The following is a 27,981-nucleotide window of genomic DNA, read 5'->3' on the forward strand; positions in this document are numbered from 1 at the left end:
AGGAGAAAGTGCTGAGCTGAATGGTGGAGCTGAATATCCCAGAGTTAGAAGAGAGTTCGCCTAGCTCATTCATTCATCCACTCATTCATTCATTCATCCACTCATTCATTCATTCATCCACTCATTCATTCATCCATTCATATTCCTACCTGAGCAAATACCTTGTTCCTGGCCCCTGGTAGGGAAGTAAAGACCAGAAATGGATCAGACCGAGCTTGCAGTCTAAGAGAAGAGATGATGGGTAAATAAATGATTATACCACCAGGGGCTATGAGCCTGGGGACTGAGTGTGGAGGGTATGGTAGGAGTGCAGAGTGGGCCAGACTCGCTCAGCTTGCAGAAGCCAGGAAGGGCTTCCAGAGGAAGAATCTGCTCAAGGGAGAAGTAGAAGGTCACCAGGCAGATAAAGGGGGAAACAGCAGACTAGTATACACACACCTGTGTGACCCAGTCATTCCAATCCCGGGAGACCAATGTTCTGCGTTATAGCTCTTCAGGAAAAGACATCCCAGAGTTTTGGAAATGATTAGACCAGAGTTTCTCAGACCTGAGTCTGTAGACCCCTTGAAGCCAACAGATGTATTTTTAGGAGCCTGAGATGTGTCTCTGAGATCTTCTAAATGTTATATTTCATTTTGGTGATAATCCAGACAAGTTAAAACAAACGTGTTCTGAACTGGTTGAAAGACCACCACCTGCCTTGCCACTTTGGCGTTTACTTTGTGTTTGTGATCGCTCTAGTGCCCAATAGTGCTATGTTAATTGTAGCCTGATCAGGAAAATAGGGAGGTGGTGTAAATGATGTTCCTGTGCGTAGTGGAAGTCAAATGGGGTCTTGGTGTGCTGTCAAATGAAGATTTTCCAGGAGTTTGACCAGGGAAGCATGATGGGAGCTGCTGTAGTACACAGTGCGATGGTTGCCAGACTCAAAAGAACTGTGTGTGTCACGGTCAGGATTCAAATAGTCTAATTTCATCAAAACAACGCCTTCTGTCACATTAAATTGAAATGTTTATTTGAATTTTGTAGGTTTTATAGTTTTATTTTCCGTGTGTCTTGGTTTAGAGTTGTAGAAGAGCTGTAAGCATAAGGAATATATATACTGAGCACTACGTTTATAAATATGTAAGTGGTATTAAAATTAAAATAATTTAAGTCAACTTTGGGGTGAGTCTGTGAGAGTTTTAAACAGGGGCCCATCCATTACTTGAGTTTGAAAAACATTCTGTTAGCTGCTTAGTGAACATTCTCATCCTTAAGAATTTTATTTGAGTCTAATGGGAGTCTTTCCTGCTGCCACCTAAGGCCAAAATGACCTCCAAAAAGATGAACCACCACGTATTATCATGTAGTTCCAAGAAAAGGTGTACAGGGCCTCTTGGATGTAACTGCGTCTTCCAGGATTAGGCACATCTGACGTTTCCTTTACCATTTTCCGCTGCCCCCAACATGTACATTCTGCTGCAGCCCTCCTGCAGAGGTTGATACCTTAGCAGTGTTTCCTGAGCAATTTGGGTGAAGTCCTTAACTTCTCCAAGCGTTAGGTCCCTAATCTGTAAAACAGTCAGCCTAATAAAACTTTACCTCTCACGGCTATTGTGAGGATTAATTGGGCAGGTGCTTGGAACGCAGTAATAGCTGTTCTAATAGTCACCATTAATGCTAAACACGTTTCCTCCTTTATCTAATTCAATCTTCCCAAGAAGTCTGCATGGAGATGGTTTATCTCAGTCTTATAGCTCAAGAAACAGGCTCACAGAGGTGAAGGGACTTTGCTCAAATGGCTGAACCGGGGTTCAAACCTAACTCTCAAACATGCAGAGAGCCTCTGCTTGTGACCATTGCCCAAATCACACCCTGCCAGGTTCAAATGGAAATCCTGCCTGCCTTTAAAAAATTCTTGCCAGAGTTGAGTTCTCTTCCTGTGTGCTCATACCTTTAGCTTGGTCTCATGGATTGCAGGAATTTAATCTAATTTTGTATTATACAGGGTCAGTTTACCCAGGACAACCCGCTGGGGTTGGGAGATGGGGACAGATTATTTGGGGTCTGGCAACAATCAAATGTTCTCTGGCTCTGAGCCCCGACCTAGTGAAGTCACCTACACACAGAGCCCCCCCTTCCCAGAAAACCCTCACCACTCCTTTCCCTTGGCTGGGCTCCCAGGGGCTCACTTGGTGTTTGTTATACTGAATGAAATTGACTTGAGCCAGGAGACTTGGGCTCCAGTCCCTGCCCTGTGACTACAGTGTTTAATTTGGACAAGTCATTTGAACTGTCTGGGCCTCACACTCTGTATAATGAGGGTAGGGGAATGTCTGTGGGAAATGACTGCTTGATGAAGTCCTACCTAGCTTCAACACTTGATGATTTCTAAAGTTGTAGCTGCAGAATCAATATGAGACCTGTGGCCAGGTTAAATTTCTTGGAGCAGGGCATTTCCTGTGATAACATTTATCATAGTATATCTTCGTGAATTGTAGCAAGAAGGGGAAAAAATGGATATTGAAAACAAAACTTAGCATAGTCTTGTTTGCCTTCCAGGGAATGCCATATTCATCAGTAGAGAAAAGATTTTATTTGTTTAGAAAAATACCATGATCAGCCTTTTTGGATATGAAAAGTGGGTCTTTCTCCCACACCCCTTGGTTAGGGTCTGATCTGGAAGGGGAGGGCAAAAAAAAGAAAGATATAAATTGCACTGTGTAAGAGAATAATGAGAGTTTAGGTATTGTTCATGGACAGCTTGAGAGACTAGAAAGTAAGAAGTTTAAGAGTAGAAAGAGGAGGAGAGAGGGAGAAAGAGCATACAGAAAGATGCAGCCAGTGGAGGAAAAAACCTGTGATAGGGGATGGGTAATAAACCTTTAGGGAAGCAATATTTGACATTCGATTTCTTTCTTGCCTGTGATGTAATTACTCTCCATCACCTGTTAAGTCTTCAGTAATAGCCATGTGTTAGTGCCCCTTTGGGAAAAAAAAGGAAAGTGGGGCAGGGGGGTTGGTGGCCAGCATAGGGCAAAGGGGATCAGCCACAGAGTACAGGAAGGACCAAGGGCAATGGTCAGAAGCAGGATACAGCAGAGCTGCTGAAACAATTCAGTGCAACCTGGACTGACTGAGAAGAAGGTAAGACACCTTTCCAAACCCTTGGAGATGTGGAGGAGGGATCTGAATTTCTGCAGTATATGGCATGAAGAATTGGTACATTTCGCTTTTGATTCTTTAACACTTTATTGAGGTATAATTGACATATAATAAAATACACATACTTAAAGTTTGTAATTTGATAAGTTTTGACATATGACATATCTGTTTTGAGACCATCATCACAATAATGAACATTTCCATCACTTTCCAAAATTTCCTCATGCCCCTTGGCAATCCGATCCCTTCATCCATTCCCAGGCAACTACTAGTCTGCTCTCTGAAACTATAGATAAGGTTGTATTTTCAGTGTCTATTTCTTCTTGAGTGAAGCTTGGCAGTTTGTGCCTTCAAGGAAATCATCCATTTCATCCAAGTTGTTGAATATGTTGACATAAAGTTGTTCATAATATTCTTTTATTGTCCTTTTAATATCTGTAGAATCTATAAGGATGTCACTGGTCTCATTCCTGATATTGGTAATTTTGTCATATTTCTTTTTCCCTCATCAGTGAGTCTAGAGGTTTATCAATTTTATTGATCTCAAAGAACTTTCTTTTGATTTCGTTGACCTCTGTTTTTCTGGTTTTGACTTCATTGATTTCTGCTCTTAATTTTTTTCACTTTCTTTGGGTTTAATTTGCTCTTATTTTTCTTGCTTTTAGGGGGAAACTGACATAATTTTTTGAGACCTGTTCTTTTTCATATATATATATAATACAGTTCTCCCTAAGTATTGCTTTAGTGATATCCCACAAATCTTGATATTTTGTGTTTTCCTTTTCATTCAGTTCAAAATAATTTCTAGGGCTTCCCTGGTAGCGCAGTGGTTGAGAATCCACCTGCCAATGCAGGGGACACGGGTTTGATCCCTGGTCCTGGAAGATCCCACATGCCATCGAGCAGCTAAGCCCGTGAGCCACAACTACTGAGCCCGCGTGCCTCAGCTACTGAAGCCTGCGTGCCTAGAGCCTGTGCTCCACAATGAGAGACGCCACCGCAATGGGAAGCCCGCACACTGCAACAAAGAGTAGCCCCCGCTCACCACAACTAGAGAAAGCCCGCGCACAGCAACGAAGACCCAACACAGCCAAAAATAAATAAATTTATTAAAAAAAAATTCTCATTTCTCTTTTGACCCATGGATTATTTAGAAGTGTATTTGGTTTTCAAATACTTGGGAGATTTTCCAGAGATCTTTCTGTTATTTATTTATTTATTTATTTTTTTGCGGTACGCGGGCCTCTCACTGTTGAGACCTCTCCCGTTGCGGAGCACAGGCTCCGGACGCGCAGGCTTAGCGGCCACGGCTCATGGGCCCAGCCGCTCCACGGCATGTGGGATTTTCCCGGACCGGGGCACGAACCCGTGTCCTCTGCATCAGCAGGCGGACTCTCAACCACTGCGCCACCAGGGAAGCCCTCTTTCTATTATTGATTTTCAATTTAATTGCACTGCATTCAAAGAACACTCTTTTTATGATCTCAATAGTTTAGTTTTAAATTTATTGAAACTTGTCTTATGGCCCCAAATGCAATCTATCTTGGCAAATATTCCGTGTGAACTTGAACTGAATGGATATTCTCCTGTTTGGGATGCAATGTACTACAAATATGTAGTACAAATGTACTACAATGTACTACAAATATCAGTTAGGTGTTTAACATTATTGTTTAAATCTATATCCTTAATGATCTTCTGTCTATTCTTTTTAAAATTATTTAGAGAGAGAGAGAGTGAAATCCAATTACAATTGTGGATTTGTTTATTTCTCTTTGTAGACATATCCGTTTTTGCTTCATATTTTAAAACTTTATTAGGTGTCAGTGTTTAGGATTGTTATGTCCTCTAGATGAACTAACTCCCTTATCATTATTAAGTGATCTTCTTTGTACTTATATTATTCTTTGCTCTAAGTATTCCACTTACCCATCTGTTCTTTGTTTCCTTTTGCTCTTCTGCCTTCTTTTTGTCTAATTAAATTATTGAAAATAATTCTGTTTTATCTCCTTTGTTAGCTAATAAGCTATAACTCTGTTTTGTATTTTAGTGATTGCTTTAGGGTTTAGACTATACATCTTTAGATTTTTCAGTCTACCTTTAAGTGATATTATGCCACTTCACATATTGTCTATGTATAGACATAGACAATATATAGAAATATATATAGACATATAATAGAAACTATATGTTGGTCTCTGCCCCCAGTTCCTGGCACAGAACTCCTAACACCCTTACAACTTCCTAAGTGATGAGAACACTAGGAGCATCTCTTGTTTTAATATTGTTCTTTGACCTCTGTTCCTGACCAGAGTTCCTGAAATCCCTGTAATTTCCTGGGGGATAGGAGTGTCTTTTGTTCTAATGATGTAACTCTGGGTAGGCTCCTGGATGGCTCCTGGATGAGGGCTGGTCACCAGAAAGACCAAGCCATGCTTAGAAGCTTGGAATTTTCAGTCCCATCCGCTATTCTCTTGATAAGGGGGAAGGGCTGAAAATGGAGTTAATGATCAATCATGCCTTTATGATGAAGCCTCCGTAAAATCCCAAAAGTATGGGGTTCGGAGAGCTTCCAGGTTTTTGGACACATGGAGGTTCTGGGAGAGTGGTGCACCCAGAGAGGGCATGGAAACTCCATGCCCCTTCCCACATACCTCATTCTACGCATCTCTTCCATCTGGGTATTCACCTGTATCCTTTATCATATCCTTTAATAAAATGTTAAATGTAACTAAGTGTTTCCCTGAGTTCTGTGAGCTGCTCTAGCAAATTAATTGAACCTGAGGAGGGGGTCAAGGGAACCTCTGATATACAGCCAGCTGGTCAGAAGCCCGGGTGACAATCTGGGCTTCGGCCTGGCATCCAAAGTGTGTGTGGGGGGCAGGGGGCAGTATTGTGGGACCCTCCTGGTGTTCGAGAATTGCTTGCTGGTGTGGGGGAAAACCTCCACGCATTTAGTGACCAGAAATGTCAGAAGTGAAGTGCTGTTCTGTGTGAATAGTAAAGAAAATACAAGAAGAGAAACACAGTAAGGAAGAACTAGGTTTTCTCCTACACAGAAGAAGAGAAACTGAGTTTTTTCTAGTGTAATATAAGAATTGTAAAATAGTATACTTCATTTCCCTTCTCCTGCCCTTTGTGCTATTGCTGTCGTACATTTTATTTTTACATATGTTGTAAACTCTACCTTGTTCTTTTTGTTAAACAGTTAATTTTCTTTTAAAGAGATACAAATAATGAGAATTCTTATATATTTTCCTGTGCAGATACCCCTCCCTGTGCTCTTCATTCCTCTGTGTAGATTCATATTTTCATCTGGTATTTTCCTTCTTGATGAAAAAATTCCTTTAGCATTTCTTTCAGTGTTTGTCTCCTGGTGATGAATTCTTTCAGTTTTTCTATGTCTGAAGACATCTTTATTTTGAGTTTTTAAAATGATGTTTTCACTGGGTATGGAATTCTAGGTTCACAATTTTTTTTTAGTACTTTAAAGATTTTGCTGCACTACATTCTCACTTGAATTGTTTCCAATAAGAAAACTGTTGTCGTCTTTATTCTTTTGTATATAACTTGGCATTTTCTCTGGCTGCTTTCAATATTTTCTCTTTATCACTGATTTTGAACAATTAAGGTATGATGAGCCTTGTAGTTTTCTCCATGTTTCTTGAGTTTTTTGGTCTTTTTTTTTTTTGGTAATGACAACTTTTTTGAGATATAATTCACGTGTAATAAAAATTCACCTTTTTAAAATTGACATATAGTTGATTTACAATGTTGTGTTAGTTTCAGGTGTACAGCACAAGTGATTCATATATATATATATATATATATATATGTATGTATATACTTTTTCAGATTCTTTTTCCTTATAGGTTATTATTGAGTAGAGTTCCCTGTGCTATACAGTAGGTTCTTGTTGGTTATCTGTTTTATATGTAATAGTGTGTATATGTTAATCCCAAACTCCAAATTTATCCCTCCATTGAACTTTGTGTTCTATGAGTTTACAGTTTCAATCAAATTTGAAAAGAATTCAGCTGTTGTTTTTTTCAAATAATTTTTTCTGTTCTCCTCTTTGTTCTATTCTTTGGGAACTGCTATTACATGTATATTAGACTGATTGAGGTTGTCCCACAGCTCACTCATGTTCTTTTCATTATTCTTAACTCATTTTTATCTCTGTATTTCATTTGTATAGTTTATATTACTATGCCTTTAAATTCACTAATATTTTCTTCTGCTATGTCTAACCTACTGTTAATTCCATCCAGTGTATTTGTCATCACAGACATTTGAGGTTTTCATCTCTAAAGATTTTATTTGTGTCTTTTTATATCTTCCGTGGCTCTACTTTCTGAACATATGGAATACAGTCATAACAACTGTTTTAAAGTTCTGCTCTGCTAATTCAGACATCTTTGTCAGTTCTGGGTGTTTCAATGGGTTGATATTCTTCTCACCATAAGTCACATTTTCCTGCCTCTTTGCCTGCCACTACTGAGCCAAGATCTTCCTGATTGCTTCATCCAATGCCCCATTAAATATGAGTTTTACTAGTCTGGCTGGTGGGAAGAGACACTCCCTGGACAGTACTGGCCACTGTCACCTCTAGTCTGTTCAGGTGGTTCTTTCCCTGGCCCTGGTAGTTTCCTCACATGCATGTGCTGATCATTACTCAGCTGAAAGACTCAAGTAAGATATCCTGGAGTTCTCTCTGTGTGAGGTTCTCACCTCTCTGTACAGTGCCTTTTGAACTCTAGCCATTCCTCCCTGTTGAAAATTTGAAAAATCACTGCATGTTATAACCAATGAATATATTAATAAGAATATTAATTAACACTTATTGAACAGTTACAATTTCTGAATGAGGAAACTGAGCTTAGGAAAGTTAAGTAATTTATCACAGGTCATTAAAACAGAGGTACTCTCCCTCTAGCACTCACAATTTAAACCATCAAACTGTACTGCCTTACCATATATTTTATGTTATTATTTCCTTATTTTTATGATGAGTTGCTATTAAATCTAAGGTGTGGTCTATAATCAGTGGCAGTTTAGAATAGAGGAAATTTAAGAATTAAAAAAACTGGGGCTTCCCTGGTGGCACAGTGGTTGAGAATCTGCCTGCTAATGCAGGGGACACGGGTTTGAGCCCTGGTCTGGGAGGATCCCACATACCGCGGAGCAACTAGGCCCATGGGCCACAACTACTGAGCCTGCGCGTCTGGAGCCTGTGCTTCGCAGCAAGAGAGGCCGCGATAGTGAGAGGCCCAGGCACCACGATGAAGAGTGGCCCCCGCTTGCCACAACTAGAGAAAGCCCTCGCACAGAAACGAAGACCCAACACAGCAAAAATAAATAAATTAATTAATAAACTCCTACCCCCAACATCTTCTTAAAAAAAAAAAGAATTAAAAAAACTGAAGATAGAGACTAAGGAATGTGAGGTCATATGAATTGCCTGATAACCATAGCAGGGGCTAACATTTACCAAGCGCTTTTTGCAGTCCAGACATTTGGCTGAATGCTCTGAATACATTACCTATTTTATTCTCACATTCTATTCAGCAAATATTATCTCTATTTTAGAGATGAAGAAATTGAGGCTGAGAAAGATTTAAGTAGGTTGTTGCCTATAATCCTACAGTAAGATGGCAGACCTAGACTATACCTGGGTCTGTCTGACTGCTAAACCCATGCTATTTACCACTCCACTACATTGCCTGTTTTTGGAGAATATGGAATGACAAAAAAGATAACGCAGGATCTCTGCCCTCTCAGGGTTTATACTTTAACAGAGGAGATAGGAATTGGTTGCATTATACTGTTCTTTTCGTTAGGACCTTCTTGAGTGCAAGTGACAGAATTCCAATTTGACCTAGCATAGTAAAAAGGGAAAAAATTTTCCTGGGTAGTCATGATGAGCAGGGCAAGAAATCAGCTGGGCCCTTAGGAGAACTGGACCCAGAGGCTGGACTCTCCCCAGAACTCTCTCGCTCTTTGACCCTTGTTTACTTCTTACCCCCTCCTTCAATAATTTACTATAAAAAATTCCATATACAGAAAAGTTGAAAGATTTGTACATATATATACCACAACTTAAATTTTACAACTGTTACCATTTTGCTATATTTAATTTATCACATATCTGTCCATCCATTTCTGTTTTATTTTGCGTTTATTTTCTCAGATTAACTTCCCCCCCGATGGCTTAAATCCCCATCTCATACCTTACAGTCTTAATTCTGCAGCTCCAGTTCAAAAACTCTTAGGATCAGGCTCAAATTCATCTAACTTGGGTTGTGCATCTGCCCCCTGGACTAACTAAGGGGAAGGTATACTGTAATAGGCAGCTCCTGATAGGACTACATGGTGGGCATGGAGGGAGAGGCAGGAAATGGAGGCAAGCAAACAAAACAATATATATGTGATAAGTCCTGTGACCACTGGAACAGCAGGGGAGTGTGGGAATGCAAAGGGAGGTACCTAATCCAGTGAAGGTAGTCAAAGCATGGCCTCTTTCAAAGGAGGTGATTCCTGAACTGAGGAAGTTAAAAGACATGGGAAATTAAGCATTGGGAAAAGGTTAGATGCTAAAGAGATCATGGAACTCAAAGTGCAAAGTAGTGAGAGAGTCTGGGGAGGTATAAACTAAGAAAAGAAAAATAATGTGGCCACGCAGGTGTGCTCCAGTGTTGAAATACTTTATGGTGCAGGCAATAGTGAACTGGCTTTCAAAGCTGATTGTATGCACGTTAGTAGTTTGAAATTGGCCATTGTACGAGTACTTATACCAAGGAAATCAGCAAATCTACAAATGCGGGCTTTCTTTTTTTCTTAGGCTAAACATTTACCAGCACCACTGGTCCCAGGCTATAAAGACCTGAAGATGGCTATTATATCTTCTCCTGATATTCTCTGGTGTAGGCTTAAATATTTCTATTATAAAAGTTTCTGCTGAAGATTCTGTTTCTGGCCTGTAATTCTTTTCCCTTGATGTTTCTTTCATTCATTCATTTCACAAGCCTGCCTACATGGTGCCATGCTTGTGCTGAGTGCTGCAGATAAGTGGGTAGGTGCTGACACCACCAAGCAGTCATGGCACCTGCTGTTAAATACTCCCAGGATCCTAGGGCCAGTGCCCTTATTCCTGTCTGGACTAGGAAGAGCATTTTATCAGGAACTAAAGTAGACAGATTGCTATCAAGAAAGAAAGATTTCTTAGCTTGTGGGATTAAAAAAAAATTATCCATTAACATTAATGGAGTCCTAGCTGGCTCCAGGGTACCTCCTCTCTGGACCCCACAGGAGACTACAGTAGGGGTTGGCCAACTTTCTCAAGTACTCTACCAAGTCCACATGTAACCATTCTCCTATTCAAAATTTTCTTTCTCTGCAGTGGTAAGTTTAGACTACCTTCACTATCAACAATTATTTATCAAAGTACTCACTGAACTGTGCTAAATGACACTTCCTGCCCTTACAGAGAATCAGGACCCATTTAAAAATATATAAAGAAAAATAAAAACAAAAGTAAATAAAAATAGTACTTAGAGAATCATAAGAGTGAAAGGAACTATTGTGCCTCCATTCTGTGTGTTGTGTTTCCATTTTCTTAATGATGTACTTTGAAGCACAGAAGTTTTAAATTTTGATGCTGTCAAGTTTATTTTTCTTTGTTCTTTTAGTTTTTAATGTCATATTCAAAAAGTATATATATTGCTTTATACAATTGCTTTTATTTATTTTTTAATTTTTAAAATTTATTTATTTTTGGCTGTGTTTGGTCTTTGTTGCTGCACGCGGGCTTTCTCTAGTTGTGGCAAGCAGGGGCTACTCTTCATTGCAGTGTGAGGACTTCTCATTGCGGTGGCTTCTCTTGTTGCGGAACATGGGCTCTAGGCATGTGGGCTTCAGTAGTTGCAGCATGTGGGCTCAGTAGTTGTGGCTCGCAGGCTCTAGAGCACAGGCTCAGTAGTTGTAGCACAAGGGCTTAGTTGCTCCACAGCATGTGGGATATTCCTGGACCAGGGATTGAACCTTGTCCCCTGCATTGGCAGGCAGATTCTTAACCACTGTGACACCAGGCAAGTCCCTACAATTGCTTTTAAAATAAGTTAATAGAATAAAGGAGAAAAAATATGTATTTATTTGTCTTTTATAATTATAAAGGTAACGTAATTACCTTTACTAGGCTCTTTGTTTTTCTGTGTGGATTTGAATTACCATGTGGGTTGAGTTGCTTTCAGGCTGAAGAATTCCTTTAGCATTTCCTGTAAGGTGGGTCTGCTAGCAAAAAAATTCTCCCAGCTTTTATTGGTCTTGGAATGTCTTTATTTCACCTTCATTTTTGAAAGATAGTTTCACCGCTGGATGTCATTTTTTTACTTTCAGCACTTTGAATATGTCATCCCACTGCCTTCTGGCTCCCACTATTTCATACAAGGAATCAACTGTTAATCTTACTGGGGTTCTTTTGTGTATGACAAGCCTCTTGCGCTTGCTGCTTTCAAAATTCTCTCTTTGTCTTTCAGCATTTTTTCTGTAATATATCTGAGTGTGGATCTCTTTGTGTTTATCCTACTTGAACTTCATTGAACTACTTGGATGTGTATATCAGTGGTTTTCATCAAATTGGGGATGTTTTCAGCCATTACATCTTCAAATATTTTTTCTGTTCCTTTCTTTCTCTCCTCTTCTCTGGTACTTCCTTTACACAAATGTTGGTGTACTTAATGTTGTCCCACAAGCTCTGTTCATTTTTCCTTATTCTTTTTTTCTGTCTGTTCTTTAATTTGCATAATCCCTATCAATCTATCTTCAAGTTTACCAATTCTTCTGCCAGTTCAAATCTACTGTTGAGACACTCTACTGAATTTTTAATTTTACTTATTGTACTTTTCAACTCCAGAATTTCCATTTGGTTATTTTTAATAATTTCTATCTCTTTGTTAACATTTTCAATTTGATGAGACATTGTCAGTGTATCTTCCTTTGCTTCTTTAAACATGTTTCTTTGAGTTCTTTGAACTTTGAATGCTGAACATTGAATGTATGAAACATAATGGCTGCTTTGAAGTCTGTTCAATCTGACATCTATGCCTCCTCAAGGGCAGTTTCTGTTGCCTGCTTTAAGGAAAAAAAAAAACAAAACCAGTGTATCTGTCACACTTTCCTGTTTCTTTGCATATCTCATAATTTTTTGTTGAAAACTGGATACTTTAGGTAATATTTTGTAGCCACTTTGGATCCTAATTCCCTTCTCTCCTCTCTGAGGCTTGTTTTTGTTGATTTTTGCTTGTTCGTTTGTTTAAGAACTTGGCTGCACTATTTTAGTGAAGTCTATTTCCCCCACAGTGTGAAGCCTCTGATGTCACTCCTCAGATGACACAGCCTTAAGTGTGTATGCAGTCACCCTGGGTTTACAGTGGTTTTATCCGGGCTCTTTTTGTCTTTCCCTGATTTCTCTGTTAAGCCTTCTACCTCACTGGTATCACACCAAGATGTTAGGCTCCAATAATTGCGGGCTGATTGCTCTATTGTTCTCATCAGTGCCCTGGGGCGTAAACTGCCCTGCAGCCTAATTTAACATTAAAGATACCACTGCCTCAGATCTCACTTCAAGGAGAATTTGTTGCCCCCATTGCTAGGAGTGCTGCTCCAAGACAACCTCCAGCTGTCAGTTCATTCAGGATTTGCCTCAGCTATCTAGAGACCTACCTTACCTTATGCAAGGTCTTGTCCTTCCCGGGGAAGCCCATGCTAGGTGATGGAGTGAGGCAGGGGTATAAAGGCTTGGCCATTTTGGCCCACCATGGGACAACTCTGATGGGTTATAAATGTTTCAGAGATCTCATGGGTTGGCTGAAGCTTTGTCAGACCTGCATGGCATTTGGGCTTTTCCCTCTGCCCAGTTTTGTTTTGTTTTCCTTTCCCTCCTTTGCACAGACATGGATCCCTGATAAATATTCTGCAGGCCGAACTCCTACAGTTATCAGCATCTGCATCTGGAGAATGCAACCTGTGGAAATTTGTGCCAGGAGAGGTCCAAAAAAGCAGTTGGTAAGATGAGATTTTAAAGCTAGATCACTAACCACCTGGTTGGCAATGAGGAGCTCATCACTGGTAATAGGTAGAGCATAAAAGGTTGTGGTCTAGTTCTCACTGCTGATGAATTAGGGTGGTATGTCCATGGAGAGGAATGCACTAGCTGGTGCGATGTACTAAGCATTTGAGAAATATAGGAGAAATGATAACTATAAGGGTAATAGACTTGAGTGATTATTGCAAAGTCCATGGATATTCTAGAAAAAGATAATAACAAGCTGCAGGCCATTAACCGGCAATGAAAGCCAAGTGAGAAAGCTTACAAAGAGGTTCTCATCTCCTGCAGCAGGAGGGCAGAGAAAGCTGAAGACCTGGACTGGGACTTAATAAAGTAGTCAAGTTCCAGAGATGGTAAGTGACGAACCAAGGCAGGTCTGATATACCAAGGTTAATGGGACTCTGACACTTAGGATGGGGATGTCTGTGTATATTTTGAACTCCCAGACTCCTCTAAATCCTCTGAGCATGCAGAAGTACCCCTCTTCTCCTTTTAAGAGTTAGCACACCCTGCTTGTTTGAAGGCAATGCAGAGAACTCAGACCCTTAAGACAAAGTGTGCCTCCCTCAGGAACTGCCCCCACCTATAGCCCTGGCCACTAGGCCTACACTTAGGGTTAAGTCATAGCATAATCCAGCTGGGGAAGCGCTGGGCCTATTAAAGGAAGAAAAGGACTATTCACCAAAGGAGCTGCAAAGGAACGACAAGGCCCAGCCATCATTTACTAGCGTGAGCCAGGGTGTACACATGAGACTGGACTCTGAGGAGGTTTGGTCAAGGGAACCAGAACATAAGACTGGATAGAGGAGAGTCTGATTTAGTAGACAGACAAACTTGCTATTAGGATGGCTCCTGGAAGCATGGGAAAAGTGATGGCTCACACTAAGTGAAGTTAGAATGTCACAAGGGCCAGTGCAGCTGGTGGAGGAAAGGATTAAAAAGTTCAGGGAAGTGGATACACTATGTAAGGCCGGAAGACTCACTAGATAACTATGCTCCAAAGGAACTTTACACCATTTACCAAAGCTACAAGCAATGTGCTGCTAAGAGGGGCACCAGCATTCCTGAAAAATTCAGTGGTGGCTCTCCTGCATACACCAGTGCTGGTGGTAGGAGAAACTGTCATAGAACTAGGCACACTAAACAGCAGTGAGGATGGTAGAACCCCAAAATGATAGAAGCCAGGTGGCAGTACTTAACCACTGGATTACAGAGGTAACTAGAAACCAGGTAGATACAATTATTCTAATGAGCCATTGAAAGTTATGGCCTCAATTAAAATTTGATGATCCTGAGCCACTTCTCAGACCAGAGCCCAGTGAATGAAGAAGAGGCTAGGTCCCCAGAAGGTAAAGCCCTATGACATTCTGGCAAGTATACATGGTAATGATTTCCCTCTCAGTCCTCCCACTACTGTGGAAATGAGAATACCAAAATATTTTGGGGAGTGTTGATTATAGGGTCCTGACTTCCAAAATACATTCCTAGCATGCAGCACATAGCACTACAAGTACAGAATTGGGATGGGACGGTTAATCTACCCTTTCCATCTGATCATCCGTCTCCAAGCGCTATTTGTTACATTACATAAGTACCTAATAAAACTCCACCCAGAATTTCTATTTGGTAGGTCAGTGTTAATTTTCTTATTTTTCTTCACTGCCTCTACCACGGTTAATGTCTTTTTGAGCCAGTTATCAAGTTTCCTTGCCCTATTAGTAGCCAGCGGGGTTTTGCCCCCTCTTTTTAAATAAATGAGGTATATATGGAATTCAAGAGAACTCAGCTGTTTCCTTTGAGAAGCCTCCTTACCTTTGTACCATGAACCAACAAACCAGTACAATGCATCCAGTCAATTTCACTTCAGAACAAAAAGTTGGTACATTACTCAGGTATTGAACCCTTGCTTTCTCATCTTATTAATTATTCTTACAGTTATGGCTTCCTCAGAATTGAAGTGGTATTTTATCTTTCTTCTGGATCTCCATTGTAGAACTTGGCCCATAATGGGCCCTTAATAAATCTTAATTGACGTTTGATAACTAGATTGATCCAAAGTATCAAACTCTTTAATGTCAAGGTGCAGTTTTAACCTAAATGTAATAGTAATAATAAACCCCAAACTTAGCCTCAGAGTCATCAAAAATCTAACATTTTTGAAAACCCATTCTTAGTTTATTAATCTTAAAAAAAAATTAAAAAGAGCCATGACTCATTTTGTTCATAGCTAGGCAAAATTTTAGAATGCTGGAATTGTGAGGAATTTTAGGGATGATGTAGCCTAAAATTCTTGTTTTATACCAGAGGAAACTGAGGACCCAAAGACATAAAGTGACCTGCTGGTGATCTGACCTAGAGTAAGGGGTAGGCAACTGCTCCAGTTTATAAGACTCCAGTTTATAAGAGGTGCCCAAACATCTCTGGGTACCAAAACACTGCAGGAAATTTAACAAGGTAGGAAAATTTGTGTATGTATATGAGAGCCCTTCTGGGGCAGTGAACTCCAGCTGTTGTAAGAGAGACTTTGATTAGTAATTTAAGATGAGAATGAATAACAGTAAACTCTCACTCAACAGCTTCCTAAGGAGTCTGGAATGGACAAACAAAGGGCTTTTGTTTTGTGGAATGGAGTAAGCAAATTTGGCTCACAGCTGGATTGCCCTGGAAAATAAAGGTGAGGATTAGCCTACCACCTCCCGTCCTCCCTTCTACCCTTCCTCTGTCTAATTGTAGAACAAAAGTTAAAAAACCCGGTTTGAAGAATGTGTGCTAGTAGCTCTTAGCCTCCAATCTACCCTTCCAAACCCTGAGCTGGGTGGGGCTCTGCAAACCACATTTCTCCTTTGCCCGCCTGGTCCTCTGTTAAGCTCTCCCTGCAAGGGGCACTGGAGGAAGACTGGAACACTGCAGGAGGCAGATGGGACTTGTTCCTTTCAGTCTATTTCCTGTTCCTGTCAGTGTCACCCTAGCAAAGGCCATTGACCTTGACAGCAGCAGTTGGTGCCAGTTTCCAGATTTGGGGGTGGTGGGGAGGTGCCCTCTCAGAACAAGCCTGAACTCCAAACTTCTAGATTTTGATAACCCCATCCTCTTCCCTCTCTATTCCCCCAGGCCTGGGGGAGGTCGCCACTAATGCAATTATTCTCTCTTCTCTGCTTTTTCTCTTCTTTCAGTCCTCTAACGCCCATTTAACTAAGTCTCTATATTAAAATTCTACTAACATGACTAGTGTGAATTTTGTTTTCCTGAAGGGATAAAACTGCTGAAAGCTGCCAAAGCATTAACCAGCTCAGAGTTCCTATAAGTCAATCCAATCTTGAGTGGGGCTAATTATAGCTACCGTTTATTAAAATACCTGCTATGGGGACTTCCCTGGTGTTCCAGTGGGTAAGACTCCATGCTCCCAATGCAGGGGGCCCAGGTTTGATCCCTGGTTGGGGAACTAATGCCCACATGCATGCCACAACTAAGAGTTCACATGCCACAACTAAGAAGCCCGCATGCCGCAGCTATGAGCCTGCATGCCACAACTAAAAGATCTCTCATGCCGCAACTAAGACCTGGCACAGCCTAAATAAATAAATAAATATTTTAAATGACTGCTATGTACTCAGCACTTAAATACATGTTTTAATTCTCACAACTCTAGGGGCTGGGTATCATGCCTATCTTAACAAATGAGAAGACAGAGGCTCAGAGAGGTTTAAGTAAGTTGTTCATGGTTACCCAGCTAGTGAAAGATAGAATTTGGATTCAAACTTAGGTTTTTTGAACTGCCAAACCTATGCTTTTACTCTCTTTTCTTTTAATTTTTTTTAAGACTTTTTTGATGTGGACCATTTTCAAAGCCTTTATTGAATTTGTTACAATATTGCTTCTGTTTTATGTTTTGATTTTTTTGGCCACAAGGCATGTGGGATCTTAGCTCCCCAACCAGGGATCAAACCCACACCTCCTGCACTGGAAGGAGAAGTTTCAACCACTGGACCTCCAGGGAAGCCCCTCTTTTCTTCTAATTTTTAAACATACTTTTTAAAAAAATTAGAGTAATGCATATACTTTATAGTAAGTCAAACAGTAGAAAAATTAACATATAAAAGCACATGTTAATAATTTCCTGTTTCTTCCCTCTAATGCCTTCACCACTCCCTTACCACCATCCTCCACCCCACCTCAATCAACCAACATTAACACTGTGTTGTGTAACTTCCCACGACTTTCTTTTTCCTGATACAAATATATAAACATAAAAAGTGGGCGCTTTTCTCCTTTTTTTTCCTTAACAAAAATAGGGACATGCAATACACATTACTGTGCAACTTGCTTTTTCACTTAACGATATTTCATACTCATTCCTCCTGGTTGGTACAGATAGATTTAACTCATGTTTTTAATAGCTAGATCATATTCCATAATATAATGTAAATGCATAAAAATGTATTCAGTTATTTCTCTCCTGTTGGACATTCAGGTTACTTCCAATTTTCTTTTTTTTTCTTTTTTTGCCACTATAAGCAAGGTACCCATAAATATTCTTGCACATATATTTTTAGATACTGATACTTTTACTCTAATAGCATAGAGTCTTACAAGAGATTTCTGGACCAAAGGGTATCTACATTTTAAATTTTAATAGATTCTTCCAGAATATTTTCCAAACAGATTATGGTACAATGTTATACCTCTACCAGCAATGTGAAATGTGTCTGTTTCCTTACTCTTTAACAAGGGCTGGATGTTCTCAATCTTTTATTTTTTTGTTAGACGTATTGTTGAAAAGCTATCTTCTGTTTTTTTAAATGTGCACTTCCCTGACAAATAGTAGGTTTAAGTATCCTTTCATATGTTTATTGTCCATTTCATTTCCTCTTCTATGAATTGCCTGTTCATATTATTATCATTTTTCTGTTCTTCTCTGTGGGTTGTCTTGTATACATTCCCCACTGCAACTTAAGTGGTCAGTGAAAGAATCAGGACTACAGTCCAATCTCTCAACTTCCAGTCTGGGAATTTCTCCGCTTGGGCCACTTCCTGAAGCATTATATGTTTGTGCTGCTATGCTGTGTATTTGTTTTACTGTATTTATGCCTCTTCCTTTATAAGCGTAACTAGTTTGTTGAACAAACTGGACTCATACTGTTGCAGGTAGAATACCTTATTTTTTCCCACCAGTTTCCCTAAAATTCAGTTTACTAAATAGGTCTTTTCTTGCTGCTTGATGAAATCCAGAGGTAGTTTTTGGTCCTCGGGTAATGACATTTCTCCAATTCCTTTTAAGTATTGACATTAGAAAGAAGATGAAGTCAGAGAGATGTACTCTGTCTGGTCTGGAAAGCAAACATCTGTGTCATGATCTGCATTGGGTGGGGGTGGGAAGGCATGTATTAGTCAGCTCAGGCTGCCTTGACAAAATACCACAGAATGAGTGGTTTAAACAACAGATTTATTTTCTCATAGATCTGAAGGCTGGAAGTCTGAGATCAGGGTGTCAGCATGGCCAGTTTCTGGTGACAGCTTTCTTCATGGCTCGTAGATGGCCGCTTTCTCTGTAGGTGCTCACATGGCACACAGAGCCTGCTCTTATGTCTCTTCTTGAAAGGACACTAATCCTGTTGGATACCTCACTTAACCTTAATTTTAACTTCCAAAGGTCCCATTTCCAAATACCATTCACACTGTGGTTTAGGGCTTCAACATACAAATTTGGGGAAGAGGGAACACAAACTTTTCAGTTCATAACAAGGGGCCACATGGCAAAGTATTGGGAGTGGACAGTGATCCCCAGCTGATAGCCAGCAGGGAAATAGGGAACTCAGTCGTACAACCATAAGGAACTGAATTCTGCCAATAACCAGTGAGCTTCAAAGAGGACCCTGAGCCCCAGACCTGACCAAAACCTTGTTCAGCCTGGTGAGACCCTGAGCAGAGAATTGATTCATGCATGCCTGCTATGCCCAGACTTCCAGCATATAGAAGCGAGATAATAAATTTATGTTGCTTTAAGTTGCTAAGTTTGTGGTAATGTGTTACACATCAACAGAAAACTAATACACTCTTGAAGAGAAAGAATAAACACTATAAATATAAAGCTTATGGGACTAAGGGGGCCCATGTAAGTGAGAGGCCCTGAAATATAAGCTTTGTTAGTTTCAAAGAACATCATCTCTGTCTCCAGGACACCAATTGCAATATGATGCTGCTGTCTGGAGAGGGTCAGGTGTCCAAAACCAATTTTTTCTCTTTAGAAGGCTTTAGAAGGTCCTTTGGACATCCTACCCTGGAGCTCCACTTGCACTTCCCTTGATAAGGCAAGACCTCTCCTCCAGGATAGCTCCTGAGCTTCTAGCAGTCCATCCTCTTTGTTGGGGTCACAGTGCCCTCCATGCAATTCTTTTGAGGGCAAGTCATTTTTAAGAAGATCCAGGTAATCTCCGTTCTTCTAGGTCCACATCAGTCCCCAGGATACACCTCTCTTTGCCCCATGGCCAGTGAGAGGACTGTCGCTGTCAGCATAACCACCTCTCTCCTTGTCCTACAAGTTCATCCGTCTCTCATCTTTAGGTTTTTCAAGCATGTGTCAAACTCTGTGGTTTATGATCACTGAACTTTAGGGTCACATCAAGCTCTCTGAGCAGTTTACTTGAAATCCTCTGTCTTCCTCAATGTAGAGAAGGAGGAGAAAACCTCTCCCCTCCTCTATGCACTAATTGTCACCCAGTAGAAAGAACGTTGGTCTGGGATTCAGGAATTCTGAGCTCTAGTCTGGGTTCTGATACTAACTCACTGTGTGTCCTTGGGAAACTTTCTTTTCCATTCTGGGCCTTGCTTCTCTGGCTCAATTAAAGAAAGATGTTGGACTAGATTCACTCATTTATGCAGGAAATGCCAACTGAACCCCTATTATGTGCCAGGAACTGTCTGGGTACTGGGAATCAGCAGAGAACAGACTAGATGACCTCTGGAGGCCCTTTCAGCCCTCACATTCTCTGATGCTCCCCCCAACCCAGTTTCCATACACCCCCACCCCGCACTGTAGGCAGTCAGCCCTGGCCTTTTCCCATGACCACGTTTTCTACCCCAGCAGTACGTAGCCCCCTCTTGCTGGGACCTTTGATGGAACTAGGAGTGAGCTTCCTCTGCAGGCAGCATTGCTGTCTCCCTCTGTTATTGCCCATCAACCTGATCTGTCTGGTCTGGAAGTACTGCCTGGCCAACCACAACGGAAAGGTTTATTTGTAGAGGTCAGGAAGTCCCCCACGACCCCTCTCCATCCACCTCTGGGACAGGAAGCCCCAGGAGGAAAAAACAAAAGATGAAACGCTGGCTGACTTCCCAGCTTCCAAGTGTTCAACAATACTTTGGTCTGGAGGATCCCTTCTGCCCAATGGACAGTGACCTCCCTCAGCTACTCCTTCCTTGTCATTGGGCCCCAGGACCTCAGTTCCTTTCCAGGGGGTCCAGAAGGACTTAGGTGACATAAAAGAGGTAAAAGAAATGAAGATTGACTCCCTGGGAAAGGATGCATATTGTCTTATCCTAAGCTAAGCCTCCGTGTCTGGGAGGGAAGGCCGAATTCACAGAGTGGGAAAAACATTCCCAGTGGTTAAGGAAGCAAGTGACTCACCTGCTCTGACCTTCATCTATGCCTTCCAATGGCCAGGGTGGCTTCAGGGAGGGAGTGGGGATGGAAGAGATCTCCTAGTCTCAATTTTTGCTTCCTGAGTTACTTGGGGACTCTTACTTATGACATCCCCTTCCATCCATCACTCTTCTCCCAACATCTTAGCTAACCTGCCTGGAAGAAAGTTAATATCAAGAGGATCTGACTGTGTAGATGCCCAGGGCCCTGTGCTTAGAAGGACCTTGTGCTTGGTTTAATGCTCTGTTCTTGCCATCTTGAAATTCTTGATAATTTCTGAATAAGAAGCCCACATTTTCTTTTTACCCTAGGACCTGCAAATTACACAGCTTGTCCTGATTTAGGTGTGCCACGTATTTCATTCTAAGCCAGGTACCTGACGTACTCCTTCCATTCCAGTCTCTAACTATGCTGAGTTAGGGACTGTTAGCTCCTTGTCACCACTGATGAAATTCAGACTTAGGTAAATAGCTTGCTTAAGGTCATATAGCAAGTACAGGGTGGAGCCAGGATTCAAGCCCAAGTCTAACTCCAGCGTTAGTGCTCATTCCTGTCCACAATGCTGTCTCACGAAGAGAAATGCTTTTTACTTCCCACTTTATGGGAGAGCTGAGTCTGGAAAAGCAATTCAGGAGTCAGGCAGGGGTGGGTGAAGGGCTTTCACCAGACCTGGAAGTTCATGCAAGCCCCGAGTATGCCTTTTTTGAGAATGATCTGCATGCACACTCACACACTCACACTCAAACATTCATGCACACACACACTTGCACATGTTCACATCCACCCACACACACCACCTAGCCCAGAACCTTCCTTCAGAAGCAGTTCACCTGGAGAGAAGCAAGATTCAAGTGTACATTCCCTAGCAGTGGTTCAATAACTAATTTTAAAACTGGATCCAGCCTAAAGTTTATCTTTTCTAAATTCTTTCCTTGATATCTATATTTTTTCATTTCTAGCATTTATAATTTTATTAGATTGAGCTGTTTTTTTCATATCTACCTATTTTTGTTCCATAATCCCCTTTTTTTGTAATTGAAATATTTTCTTCTTTTATCAGTTTGAAGATATTAAAATGCTTATTAAAAAAAAAAGCAGTTCAATTATGTGTACCATTACAGTATCCTAAAGTGTCAACACCACAGAGACCCTATAGGGAAGCACCTAATCTGATCATCAGATTCCTTTGTTTGACGGATGAGAAAATTTGAGTCTCCGAGAGGAAAGAGAGTCGTCTAGGGCACACACTTCATTAGTGGCAGAGCTAGGGGCCACACGCCAGCCTCCAGACTCTCAGTTCAACAGTGCAGAATGAGGGTGAGTTGACAAGAGGTAAGATGGGGCCACTACAGGTGTATCTGAACAGAAAGGAAGCTTGATCTAGGGGTTAACCAGACTTTCTTTCTCTCCTGACCACCCTTCCTCTGCACCCTGAGCAAAACTTACCCATCAGCATCTGAGAAATGCTTTGCTCTGACACTGTCTGGGCACAGAATTCCTTTAACTCTGTATACATATTTAGAGCTAATGCTGTAGCTCAAGACCCCAAACACCTGCTTTAAGGGGTTAAGCAGTTTGGATTAAGAAGGTTGAATTGTTCTTTCATTCATAAGCAAAACAAAAGACAAAGGCAAAATATAAACAGGATGAGGCATGAGGGTTTAATTACCCTATAGAAACAGGAGAGTTTCTATGAAGTAAAAAACAAAACAAAGTACCATGATCTGCCAGGAACTGCCCTGAGGGAGTGGATGACCTGGGGCTGGGCCCAGCTTATGACCTTCTCTAAACAGTTTCCCAGCACCAGCCCCTGAGGCCAAACTGGGCTAGAGTCATATGGTTAAAAATGCAGGGTTTTGATACCTTCCATCTTTCTTTCTAAAAAGACTTCTCCTTTTATATTTCCTCTTTGATAGCTCTGGGTTCAAGTTTTGACTCTGTCACTTAATAAATATGATTTTAGGCATGTTGCATAATCTCGCTAAGCCTCAGTTTTCTCATCTGTAAAATGGGCATGATCCTCAAACCTATATTCAGATCTCAGGGGATTCCCAGAATGTGTGACTTTCAGGGGAGTCCTGGCAAACTGGGAAGATTGTTCACCTTAGGCTATTAGGAAGTTCATTTTAGTAAAGCACTCATCATGGTGACTGGCACACAGTACTAGCTCTAAAGATAATAATTATTTTTTCTTCTTACTTCAGATATTTAAAAAGCACCTCTGCCTGCCACACTGTGTGCTTGGCCCTGTTAGAGTAAATTACAAACATTTGTAGAGCTCACTTTATAGTTTACAAAGTATTTTTGTACCTATTATTTCATTTAATCTTTACAATAGCCCTATGAAGGAGGTAAAGCTCAACATCCCCATTTTACAGGTAAGATAGCTGGAGTTCAGAAAGTTGAGTGATTTGTTCAAAGTCACGCAGTGAATAGGTTGCTAGGACTAAATGGCCACCTCCAGCCATTCATATGTTGAAGTCCTAATCCCAATTGTGATGATATTTGGAGGTGGGGCCTTTGGAATGTAATTCAGTTTAGAGGAGAGCATAAGGGTGGAGCCCCTTATAAAGGACTGGTGCCCCTATAAGGAGAAGAGACCAGAGCAACTCTCTCTCTCTGCCGTGTGAGGATACCGCGAGAGGGTGACACTGCAAACCAGGAAGAGGGCTCTCACCAGGAACTGAATCAGCTGGCACCTTGATTTTGGACTTCTCAGCCTTTAGAACCATAAGGAGTAGATTTCTGCTGTTTAACCCACCTAGTCCATGGTATTTTGTTATAGCAGCCTGAGCCAACTAGACATAGGTGAAGGGCTAGGATATGAACGTGAGTCTCTTTGCTCCAGAGCTTAATAACTTTCATATCATACTGCATTCTCTCTCTTGCTACCCTTCTCCCTTCTAGTCCACTGAGGCTGCTGGTAGCTCCTGTTCCATTTCCCCTTTATCAAGCAAGATTCCTTGCTGCGAGCAGGGAACATATTTGGCTTATATAAGCAGAAAAGGAATTATTGAAAGGATATTAGGCAGCTCACAGAATCTCCTGGAGGGCGGAGAACTGGGCTTGGACCTTTCCCCCAGGATCAACTCCCAAATTCACCATGTAGAACTGGCCCAGTAAACACAATGACATTCACTGTTCTGGGGATTGGGGCCACTCAAGTACGATCAACATGACCACTCCAAGATCCTGGAGTCTGCCATTACAGCTGCTGCCTCTGCTGCCAGCCATGGCTCACACTGATTCTGTACACCCCTGCTTCTTTGCCTCACTAGCTTCCAATTCAAAATCTGTCTAAGGCAGGTGTATCTGATTGGCAGGGCCTGGGTCATGTGCCTTGTCTTAGGTGCAGGGGATGCTGAGAAAGTGAGTTGGCATTCTCAGTTTCTGTAACAGGAAGCCAGCTCTGCCCGTCTCGTAAGATGAGGAACTCTCCAAACACGAAAAGATCCTAAAGCTTGGCAGCCCCAAATAATTACATTTGACATAGGTTTGAACTTTGTGAGTTCACTTATATACAGATGTTTTTCAATAATAAATACTACAGGACCACACCATCTGTGGTTGGTTGAATCCGTGGATGTGAAACTGTGGATAGGAAAGAACCCTGGATAAGAAGGAATTGTGGGTATGGAAGGCCAACTGTAAAGTTATACTTGGATTTTTGACTGTGCAGTGTTGGCATCCCTAACTCTTGCATTGTTCAAGGGTCAAATGTACAACTATTTGCTCTCTCCTACCTTCTCCATTCTCTCTACACCTCTAGGCCATCTACCTCCAAACTTCAAATTTTATTTTGTCTGATTATATTAGGTTGGCCAAAAAGTTTGTTTGGGTTTTTATAAGATCTTACAGAAAAACCCAAACGAACTTTTTGGCCAAGCCAATACTTTACTAAAAGTGTCTCAGGTCTTGTGAATTAGCCCAGAGTAAAGTCCAAAGTCCTTAAATAATATATGCTTTTACACAGGTATGTTACTCTGGGTCCTCCTAGAAGCAAAGTCAAGCAGGGTTTAAGCGTGCAAGATTTTACAAAAATGGGAAAGGAGAGTTTGGTTGAACGATAAATCCTCCATTCAAGTCTGACCCTGAGTAAGCAGAAGGGAAAGGAGAGTTTGGCGGAAGTGTCCGATTCTGCTGTATGGTCTAAGGAAGGTTGGGTTACCCTGAAGCCACAAAGTTGGCTGTCAGAGGTCAGAGGAATCCCTTGCCTCTCAGGAATACACCTGCCTTAGTCTCCCTGCTGTTCTCAGCTGACAGCAGCTCATGGGAGGTTATGTCTCAGCGCAGACTGGATGCTGGACTCTAGAGAGCAGCGTCTGGGGCCTTTGGTCTATTACACTCCTATGGTTGGCGGACTGAAAGATACCTTTTCATGGCCACATAACATGCTCTTCTCTCTGACCCCAGTGCCTCCTTCCCAGCATTTTCTTTTTGACCAGTTCCTCTCGATCTTTTAAAACAGGTCTCCAATCTTCTCTGTGAAGTCCTCCTTGAACTCCTCAGTTAAAGTGCTCCCACAGCGCCCTCCATCCAGCAGTCTCCTAGCAGCCATCACACTCTTTATAACTGTCTGTTTAGATGCCTGTCTCCCGTCCAGTCAGGGCTCCTCTAAGGTGGGAACAATTTCTGTATCCCCAGCACTTATAAATGTTGGGGCAGGAGTGAGTGAGTGTATAGATGGGACAGATGGGTGAATGGGTTGATACCATGTCATCAGGGTCCTGCTCGCCCTTAAACAGTTCTGACAAGATAACGTGAACGAAATTTTTCCTTATGTATTATCGCATATCCATCTCTGTCCCTCTCATCGCCACTGCTACCACCCTGGTCCAGACCCTCTTCTGCCATCTAATGTCTGGACTATGGCAGCAGCCCGCTACATGACCTTTTTGCCCGATCTCTTCTCCAGTTCATTCTCTACACAACATCAAAACAATGTTTTGACATGGAAGGGAGGGATAAATCAGGAGCTTGAGATGAACATACACACACTACTATATAAAAGGTAGATAAACAACAAGGACCTACTGTATAGCACAGGGAACTCTACTCAGTATTCTGTGATAACCTATATGAGAAAAGAATCTAAAACAGAATGTATGTACATGTATAACTGAATCACTTTGCTGTACACCTGAAACTAACACAACATTGTAAATCAAATGTACTCCAATAAAATTAAAATATTTTTAAAAAATTATGTTTTGAAAACAAAATATCCTTCAATAGCTCCCTGTTGAAAGAGGGAAGACCAAACTATTTGGTCTGAGCTTTATGACCCCTTATGATCTGTGACCTCTCCAGCCCTTCTCGCTGTGCCCTGTGTCACACCCCAAGTTTCTAGCACAGTGTTTCTCCCTGTTTCCCCCCTGCACTTGGCTGCTCCAGGCCCCTATTTCCTCCCTTCTGCCTAGCAAGACACCAACCCACCTTTAAGATCCTCCTCAAAGTCATCTTGGGTTTCTAACCTCCTCCTCAAAGTCATCTTGTGTTTCTAATCTTCTCCTCAAGGAGAATTGATCAGTCCCACTTTGAGCCCCCATTTTACTCCTTGTACTTTTTAGCCTGCAACCCGTAACACTCCATTTTTTCTCCTGCTCACTGGGATCGCCTTGAGGGCCAGGTTTATTTGTTTCTGATTCTGTGGGGCTTAGCATAGAGCTGGCAAAGAGTTTCTAGGTACTTCATAAATGCTCACGGTGATTGCAGGCATACATGAATGAATGAGCATTTAAAGGACAGGTTAATCTGGAATATTTGCATTTTAACTGGGGTTACATACATGTATAGAGGTCAGGATGTTTGTTTTTGTTTGTTGTTTGGTTGGTTTGCTCATTTGTCCAACATTGAAACCCCTTTCGTATATCTGGAGAATTCTCTACCATATGCATCTTGCAGGGGGTCAGATCTTATCTCCCATTATAGAAGTGATGACAGCCAGATATTTGCTTTCCCAATCCCCCCTTACAGCTAGGTATGCACATATGATCCAGACTCAATCCATCAGGTACATTCTCCCAGAACTTAGAATAAGACATTTAGGTTGCAAGGAAGCAGGGACAATGGAGAATTCATTTTGGTAGTGTTGGGGGCAGTGGCCTTAACATCTAGATTTTGGGGTAGGAATGCCAGCAGAGCAAGTAGTGGCCTCTGGGTCCAGTGTTCAGGGCAGGGGTAGGGGTGGCAGAGGTGTTCTTATTGAATTGCTTCTGTAGCATGATTTGGGCTGAGGTTGTACCTGTCTTGGCTCCCTTTGTTTCTGCCAATGTTTTAACAGCTTTATTGAGGTATAATCCACATACCACACAATTCACCCATTTAAACTATACAGTTCACTTTTTAATATATGCATAAGTATGTGCAACATATATCTCCACAGTGGCATATATCGCCACAGTCTAGTTTAGAATATTTCTATCTTCTCAAAAAGAAACATTATACCAAGGACTTCCCTGGTGGCACAGTGGTTAAGAATCCACCTGCCACTGCTGGGGACATGGGTTCGATCCCTGGTCTGGGAAGATCCCAAGTGCCGTGGAGCAACTAAGCCCGCGTGCCTGGAGCCTGTGCTCCACAACAAGAGAAGCCACCACAATGAGAAGCCCGCGTACCGCAACGAAGAGTAGCCCCCGCTTGCTGCAACTAGAGAAAGCCCGCGCACAGCAATGAAGACCAAACCCAGCCAAAAATAAATAAATAAATTTATATATAAAAAAAGAAAGAAACGCTATACCATGTAACTGTCACTCCGCTACTCCTTGTCCCTCCCCCGTCCACAGCAACCCCTAATCTACTTTCTGTCTCTAGATTTCCCTATTCTGGACGTTCATACTAGTCACATGGTATGTGGTCATTTGTGACTGGCTTACTTCATTTAGCGTAATGTTTTCGAGGTTCATCCATGCTGTAGCATGTATCAGTACTTCATTCCATTTTTACAGCTGAATAATATTCTACTGTATACCAGATTTTGTTATCCATTTGTCTGTGAATGGACGTTTGGGTCTGTTAAAAAGAAATAAGCCCCAAATGGAGTCACTTCTCCTAAACCTTACCAAGACTTAATACCTAACCTAAATGCAGT

At 41.4% G+C, this 27,981-nt stretch overlaps 1 long non-coding RNA gene across 1 annotated transcript; it reads left to right on the forward strand.

Moving 5' to 3' along the window:
* The first annotated feature begins 13,093 nt into the window (after positions 1-13,093).
* On the forward strand, positions 13,094-26,060 carry LOC132526140 (uncharacterized). The gene is made up of 3 exons (XR_009542468.1): positions 13,094-13,209; positions 15,829-15,926; positions 25,360-26,060. It is a non-coding gene; the product is annotated as an uncharacterized LOC132526140 (long non-coding RNA).
* The last annotated feature ends 1,921 nt before the right edge of the window (positions 26,061-27,981 follow it).

The sequence above is a fragment of the Lagenorhynchus albirostris genome, chromosome 9 (genome assembly GCF_949774975.1).
Source record: "Lagenorhynchus albirostris chromosome 9, mLagAlb1.1, whole genome shotgun sequence".
NCBI classification, from domain to species: Eukaryota; Metazoa; Chordata; class Mammalia; order Artiodactyla; family Delphinidae; genus Lagenorhynchus; species Lagenorhynchus albirostris.